This window comes from Stylophora pistillata, chromosome 11 (assembly GCF_964205215.1).
Source record: "Stylophora pistillata chromosome 11, jaStyPist1.2, whole genome shotgun sequence".
In the NCBI taxonomy this organism is placed as follows: domain Eukaryota; kingdom Metazoa; phylum Cnidaria; class Anthozoa; order Scleractinia; family Pocilloporidae; genus Stylophora; species Stylophora pistillata.
This window is the reverse complement of record NC_142529.1, coordinates 21,515,836-21,524,367: the sequence shown is the minus strand read 5'-3', so window position 1 is coordinate 21,524,367 and position 8,532 is coordinate 21,515,836. Positions and strand designations below refer to the sequence as shown.

The 8,532-nt window shown below is 37.5% G+C and overlaps 1 long non-coding RNA gene and 1 pseudogene across 2 annotated transcripts in view; one reads left to right on the top strand and one right to left on the bottom strand.

Moving 5' to 3' along the window:
• Positions 1–3,939, bottom strand: part of LOC111319321 (DNA methyltransferase 1-associated protein 1-like) — a 15,918-nt pseudogene extending 11,979 nt beyond the window's left edge. Inside the window, exons 1-5 of the transcript XR_015993561.1 lie at positions 3,731–3,939; positions 2,337–2,429; positions 1,234–1,425; positions 663–701; positions 212–282 (exon numbers count right to left, since the gene is read on the bottom strand). The product of XR_015993561.1 is annotated as a DNA methyltransferase 1-associated protein 1-like (transcript). The remainder of the gene's footprint in view (positions 1–211; positions 283–662; positions 702–1,233; positions 1,426–2,336; positions 2,430–3,730) is intronic.
• LOC148720557 (uncharacterized) overlaps positions 1–8,532 on the top strand; it is a 486,858-nt gene that overhangs the window by 131,723 nt on the left and 346,603 nt on the right. The window lies entirely within an intron of this gene.

Here is an 8,532-nt window from a genome sequence, read left to right as displayed (position 1 = left end):
AAGCAATGTGCCGTACAGGTAACCCATCCCAGATTGGCCAGATCCTACCAAAAGTAGTTTAATTGGAAAAAACACTGGGAACCTAAAGTTGTATATTTAGAGTTACTGTACAGTAGCAAAACTCATCCATGAGGTTAAACATGAGGCACTGTCTGAGGTTTGTATTACCCTAAGACTCAATTCTGGAGGTGGGTTCAAATCCCTCATTTACCTGCACAGGTCAAACAGGTGATCAGTTTCATCCCGCGTCCACGTAGAAGGAGGACCATCATGAAGGTACAACTGTACAAATAAAGAAAACAAACAGTAGTAATCTACACATTAATTTTTTACATATAGCTGTAATCACAGCTTGCTTACAAATTTTCAGTGGAATGTTGTAAAACTGCCACAATGACTAAATGCAAGGCCTTAAATCATGTTTTGTGCCTGGTCTTAAAAAGACACAAGGCTTTCATTTACTGTAATAATCATTATTCATATTGTATTTTTATAAGATGCAAGCTCTCACCTGACTCCTAGAGCCGCATTAATGTCATCAAATTTTCATTTTGAACTCCACACACCATAACATGTTTCACAATATCCACTGAGTAAAAAGGAGATGGTTCCTTTCAAACCAATTTTAACTTCTTCTCGTTCAAAATTTTGACAGAGCTTACCTGGTACTCTTCATCTGCATAGCTTGGAACATTCACCTTCTGCACATTTTGACAAATACAAAAATTAAATATTAATTTTAGAGGAAAAGATATCCTTTATAAATAACTAGTCTTGTATCTGACGCTACTCATACACGGTATGTACAATGTGAATATGGGTAATAATCAATGTACATATCTTCAATGGAAAGCTATAAAAGTTGGAGTACAGGTATAAAATAATTTAGAATGTTATTAACAAACAGAAAAAAATCCTTTTGACCACATACATATATCTTTATCATACATACACAGGGCCCAACATTAACTTTTCAACTTACTAGCCAAGTGGCTAGCGACAACTTAGATGTTGAGACCATTTCAGTTTATTTACTAGCCAAACTGCCTTGTGGAAATCAAAACCCACCAGCCAAAACTAAACTTCTGTGGCTAGTTGGCTACCATTAGTGTCAAGCTCTGCATATACAATCTCGTCTGAACAAAAATTGTAAACAAAACACATATTCAGAAAGTGCACTTGCAAACTTAATTCCTGCCTGATCAGAGACAATTCAGAGAGGAAAAACTTTACCTTATTAAACCAAATGGATACTCTTTTCCCTCATCTGCTACCCTCCTCCAGTGGTAAAGCACTGCTCCGTCTGTGCGAGCAGGGTTGGTAAAAGGCATCCACTTCCATGGCCTCACGTGCCTGCGTCCTAACTTGGCTTTCATCTGTTTATAGCCATGAGATGTGTCTGATGAAGCCAGTGGTGGAGGGTCTCTGAATGATTACAAATCAAAGTATAGGATTAGCAACAGAACAAATAAACAGTTGAATGCCAATTGGGGAAAAAGGAGAACATATACTGGCCAACACCTGCACATTACAAGTTTATATGTGCGTCACATCCCTGTTGAAAATGTGATCACATACTGCACATGTACACATACAACAATTTCACAAATCAAAACTTCTTGTTCAATAACTAGGTAACCATTACACTGAAAATCTGAACTGAGTTTCCACTTGAAAAAGTCCTGTGACAAACCTTAAATGCCAAATTTACCTCTACCTCAAAGATCATGAACAGTATTCAAGAGAGCTGTTGTATTTTGAAAGATGCCCCATCCCCCCCCCCCTGCAAACAGACACTCCCAACCACTTAACTGCTTTAAAACTTTAAAATCCTCTTCACTATCATACACTAAATTGTAATTCTATTAGAAACTACTTTGCATTGCTTTTAGGAATTGCCATGACCAGAAAAAAGACAACTTTTGCTAATTTTTACATATCATTAGCAGTAGCCATCAAGCTTTATGTTTGCATAATTTATCAGAACAATCATCTTCATAAGGTGTTGTTTCCAAAAGATGATGTAAGAGCACGTTTGGCTTTGCACACATGAACAGAAGTAAGAGTGTTGAATAGTATAGATTAAGTAACAAAAACTGTTTTATTCCACCTACCATAAAATGACTGTAAATAATCTGACTTACAAATAATACCTAAGGAACACTAAAAAACTGAGTTCTAGCAGGGAAGCTTACATTTTAATGAAAAGTAAACAAAAGGTTTAAAAATATAGTAATTTCTAATTACTGTGCATTTCAGAGGGATGTCCTCCAATACCTTTCCAATTCCTAAGCTAGGAGTCAACACTGTGCTTCACTAAGAAATTTTCAACTGACCTGCTGTCACTGTATAGCAAGGCATAAAGTTCACAATGCATTCCCTCAGGACGTTTGACACTTTGTTCCCACAGTTCTTCTGAGTTTTCTTGGCTACAAGTCATCATCCAGAAAATACAAAGAAGGAAACACCACACTAATCTTAAAATAAAAAACATTCAGTCAATAAGTACAAAATATCAGACATGGTTTGATGCTACTCTGTTTAAAGATTTTATGAAATTCAATGTAACCAAGAAGTTACAATTCATTAAATCTTTAACTAGAGTAGCATCAAACCAAGTCTGATTGTCCACCTAGTTACTTTGTGAACTTTGAGTACAAATTATGTGAAAATTTAAAGTCACTGTAACAAATCTGTTATGAGATGTTTTATTCTCAAAATTGTCCAAAATTCACCAAATCAGCCTCTGGTTGAACCCTCAGGTATCATATAAAGGAGATTATCATCATCATTGAAACTAAAATAGCAACTTTTGACTCAGTAATCTTTTTTTTTTTGTTGAAACAAGACATGCACAAATTAAACTAAAAATACAATCATGTCTATGATTTCTATTTCAACATTTTCTTATCTTTTGAACATTTATTTTACTTCTACCTAGTTCTTTTCAGTGTTAGACACCTATTCCAAGCAAGTAAGAACTTAGGAATTCCAGACACCATTTTTCAGTTCAATAAATGTATGTGGAGATCACGTTGTAAGGAAAACAAAAGATGATGATTAAAAGCTGTGTTGCAAAAACTTATCCTATTAAAGATAAGAAAGGAAAGGAATGTTGTTCGAATGTGAACAGCCGTTGGTGGGGGAGTTTCCGCTTGTGTGATGACGCTGGAAAGGGCTGCAAGGGAGACTATAAATGTCTGGGCATGAAAGAATAGGCTCCCATTCAGTTAAATGGTCAAAATTAAAAGAGTAAATTGCATTTACAAAACCAGTGTTAATTAAGCTATAATAAAATGTAAAAGTATACTTTTTAAAGCTAGAGCAAATACTTTGCATATTGTTTCAGTTTGAATGAAAACAATAGCTTCCTTTTCCTGAGATAACTCACACATCAGTACTTTGGCTTTACGATCATGAACATCGTACATGATCCTTCCCCCACCCCACCCCCAGGGTGTCAAGAGCAAGAAATCGGGACGATCTGTGTGTAACATCACTTCCCTTCTTTCAGGGCGCTAAATACCGCACATCAATAAGAACAAACGTTTCGTAGTTCCCAGCTCGATAAGGATCGCTCTTCAAGTCTATTGCCAACTTAAATAACGATCTCACAAATGGTTTTACAGTTTGATAAATCACATACGGTGTGAATGCAAACATGACCTGTATCATCAATATATTAAAGCAAGAAATCCCGTTTAAATATCAAAGTAAAATACAAATTTACCTTGTTTCCCCCAACGATAGCTTCTTTGGTAGGCACGGAAGCAAGCCCGTGATCCAACTCTAAAATATCTCGAATATCACTCATATTTTCGATTCAAAGATGAACTTACTCACAAGGGGTACAAAATACATAAGTTAACAAGTCACAAAAAGAATTCTAAGCTTTCTTCGACACTGACAACTTAGTTTTTGACAACTCAGTTTTCCACAACTGTAGGCCGCCATTATGTGTTTATTCAACTAGTTACCATTTTCTCTCGACCAGTGTTAGAAGATTCTCCCCAGTTCACAGCGTGACTTGGACGGTTTTTGCATGTACCGTTGGACTTATGTCCTCTTGTTGTAGATATGTCCTCTGACGTAATGTGATACAATGGCCAATCACATCCTGTGATCTATAGAGCGACACGCGGCTTGGGACTGGTTAAGAGATTCCGTTGCAGTTATGTCTTCAAGCAAAAGTGCTCATTCAAGGGGGTCGGGATAAGTAGAAAATTTGACACGTATGAGCAACTTCCAACTGATCTCAGGAAAACACGCTGTTCGCAATCTCTCACATTACTTTCCTTGAAGTTCTATCACTCCTTCGTTAACGCCGTGTGATCGCATCGTTCTTCTAATCTAAACGTCCTAAACGTGGAAGAGCAACTTGCTACGTAAATAACAAAGCGACTGTTGACCAAAGGATGCGTTATTGTTCACGCTTCATTTGCAGTCTTGCTTTATTTACAGACGTCATTGTTCGACTTGCGACTTCAATGACAACATTTTACCCATATCACAATTGTTTCATTTTCTTGAATAGCTGAAGATCGTAGATTATGGTTCGTCGGCATAAAATTATATATTTTTGACGCTTCGCTGATCTGCTGGAGGTGAGATCGACTGAAAGGTCAAAGTTCTGATAATTTGTCTGCGTCACGAAGTCTTCCTTCAATCACAGAAGTTTGGCCTTCAGTTGATTATTTCGAATACCGTAGGTTTTTGCTGTATGGCAAAAATCTGAAGTAGTAGATTGTGAAATTTGAAATAGTAGATTGTGATGTGATTTTATTACGGTTCCGCTGATTTTAGCTGTACCTTCTTTAGTTCTGTCTCTAAATTTCATTACGGTCCTGTTCCGCTGTTTTAAGCTGCTCTTTTTTAGTACTGTTTCTAAATTATTGTCGGATTTGTTGTACTTTTGGGTGGATTTGTCATAATTTACCTCGTTTACGACAAATTCACATAATGATCAAATCGAAAATCGGGTAAAGATGGCTATGGTAAGTCATAAGGATATGCAGTAAATGGTTTGAACCCGGGGGTAACATGTGAAGGTGTAGTCTGATCGTCCGGGTGAGTGTAGTCCTGAGAAGGACTGTTGTCGGTGGCAGTGACTGACGTTTCGACAACCTGTGCGGAAGTCATCATCAGAGTCAAGTGACTTGACTCTGATGATGACTTCCGCACAGGTTGTCGAAACGTCAGTCACTGCCACCGACAACAGTCCTTCTCAGGACTACACTCACCCGGACGATCAGACTACACCTTCACTCATTAGGATATATTCCACCTTAAGGATTGATTTCACAGAATTTACTCTGTTTTTCTAGAATTCGCTGATCAAATGGAAAAACCAGGTAAAGGGGATGGCATATGGAAACTTAGCGTGTTAGCCACTTACGGATGAATTCGTAGAATTTATCCCATTTTTCTAGAATGGAAAATCGGGTTAAAGATTGGCTATGGCAACTTGTGATCTAATTAATTCCAAGGATGAACGCTTAGACTTCACCCCGTTTTTTATCAAATTCACTGAAAAAAAAATTGGAAATTCGGTGTAAAGATAGCATTTGGGAACCTCGAGTATTATTCACTTGTAGCATGAAGGCTCAGAATTCACCCCGTTTTTCTCGAATTAGCTGATCAAATGGGAAATCGGGGTAAAGATGGCATATGGGAACTTATGGAAGATCGGGTTAGGGATTGGCTATGGCAACTTGGGATCTCTTAATTCGGAGAATGAACTCTTAGATTTTACCCCGTTTTTTGTCAAATTCACTGAAAAAAAGATGGAAATTCGGGCATATGGGAACCTCGGGTATTATTCACTTGTAACATGAAGGCAGAATTTACCCCATTTTTCTCGAATTCGCTGATCAAATGGGAAATCGGGGTAAAATCATAATATGGGAACTTAGCGTTTTAGCCACTTGCGGATGAATTCGTAGAATTAATCCCGTTTCTCCAGAATTCATTGAAAAAAAATAATGGAAAATCGGGTTGAAGCAACTTGGGATCTCATTTCATTTGGAGGATGAATTCTTAGATTTTAACCCGTTTTTCTATAATTTACGTATGATGCACGATGTATGAACTTCATATATTTCATTGTATCTGGTTTCTATAATTTGTTGAAAAAAAATGGAAAATCGGGGTAAAGATATCATATGAGAAGTTCGGGTATTATTTACTTGTAGCATGAATGCTCAGAATTTATCTCGTTTTTCTAAAATCCACTGATTAAATGGAAAATCGGGGTGAAGATGGGATATGAGAACCAAAGGTATTAGCCACTTGTGGGCCGAATTCTCAAAATTCATCCCGTTTTTCTAGAGTACATTGAAAAAAAAAAACGGAAAATCGGGTTAAAGATTGGATTTGGCTCTCTAAGATCTATCCCACTCGAAGGACGAATTCTCAGAATTTATCCCGCTTTTCTAGAATTCACTAAGAACACAAACATTTTTTAAATGTGGAATTTTTTCTATCTTCCATTTAACTAAGACTAGCAAGCCGCACAAAGAAACACGTTTTGTAGTTGTAAGCTTCTCATTTATTTCGGACGCGTTTCGACCCCAGTTAAGACTTCTTTAGGGAATGATTACAATTAAAGAGGAACAGTACATTACATAGCGCGTTGTGTCTAAGTTTTTAATTTCTATAGAAGTTAATTAATTGATAATAACTGAAAGCGGGCCGGCGTTATAAAAAACTCCTAATTACAATTAAGCTATTTGCGTATTGCTTTATTTTAAGGGGCTAACGATTAGCGCTAATCGTAGAATTCACCGCTGAAAAAAGAAATGGAAAATCGGGGTAGAGATGGCATATTGGAACTTAGAGTCTTATCCACTTGTAGCGTGAATCCTCAGAATTTACTCCGTTTTTCCAGAATTTATTGAAAAAAGAAATGGAAAATCGAGTAAAGATTGAATATGGCGAGTCAGTGGGAGCCCCGTTTTTCTACTCATTGAAAAAAAATGGAAAATCGGGGTAAAGTAGATTAGATGTGGCAAGTCAATGGAATATATTCGACTTGGAGGATGAGTTACTAGAATTTTCCCTGTTTTTCTATAATTCCTTGAAAAAAATTCCAAAATCAGAGCAAGATGGCATAAGGGAACTACGGGTATTATCCGCTTGTAGCATGAATTCTCAGACTAAGTTTACACTAGAGGAAATTGTTCCGGATTCGTGATCTCGGAATCCGAAACGTTTTAGTACCGGATTCATTCTGCCGTTTAGACGAAAGTGGACGAATCCGAAATAATAACTTCCCGGTTTGGTCGTGTCTCCGGAGATTTTGAATCCGGAATTTAAAGTGGGAACTTTGAATCCGGAAAGTTTTGTCGTGTAACCGCTTTTTTTCTCGAATCCGGATATTATTTCCACCTGCAATCTTTTGAGTTTGCCGTGAAACCAAAATGGATCTGGTGCTAACATTGCTGGCGGTCTCCGGTTGCCTAATCTTGTTGCAGGTTCAGGAGATAAATTTTATCATGTGTACCGCAGTATTTCTGAAGAAACGCAAATTATTATTGCAAGGAAGTCTAACGTCAGCCACACTTAATCGCCGACGACGTAGACTGCTTGGTATCTGTCCAACTCAAATTTGCCTCAGTGGCATCTGGATCTACTCTAGCCTTTTTTTGGGGGAGGCATTTTCACTTTGTCGATCGAACGACGAAACAACACTGGGCTTGGTAACCATTCCATTTCGAATGTTCCCGGAGTTGTCGTTGTGTGTAAACGGTCAGGAATCCGAATCCGAATACTCCAAAATTGATGAATCCGGAAACATTTACGAATCCGGAAAACTCTCCTCTAGTGTAAACCTAGTCTCAGAGTTTAACCCGTTTTTCTAGAATTAATTCATTAAAAAAGGAAAATCAGGAAAGATTTGACATGACAACGTAGGTTATATTCCACTTACGGTATTAATTCTAAGAATTTACTGTGAAATGTTCAGCAGGCAACCGTGGACGATACTCCAGCCTTCTTCAGGTGCAGTGGGAATTAACAGAGAATTGGGGTGATGCTTCGTAGATAGCTGTATGATGTAACAGCGGAAATATGTAAAACTAATTTGATGGACAATGAGATAACAATCGCCATCGAAAAAGTTTTTTCCAAGAGAGACTCGATACGCAAGGCCAGGGAAGCTTTTTTAATTTCAAGAGGCAACACTATTTATCCAGATGGCCTTAACGCTCGCGAAGAAATGTATTAGTTTCTAGTTACTTATCCAATTTACCTTACTTCATTTCTATTTTTGCTGACTATTTCTATTGTTATCTCATTGTCCATCAAATCAGTTTTACATATTTCCGCTGTTATATCATACAGTTATCTACGAAGCATCACCCCAATTCTCTGTTAATTCCCACTGCACCTGAAGAAGGCTGGTTTGGCGGGCCGAAATATAGTGCTCCGTCTTAAAATTTACTTATCTACGTTGTATCGGTCTTGCCTCTATATTTTTAAGAATTTACCCCTGTTCTCTAGAGTTCACTTTAAAAAAAATTGGAACATCGAAGC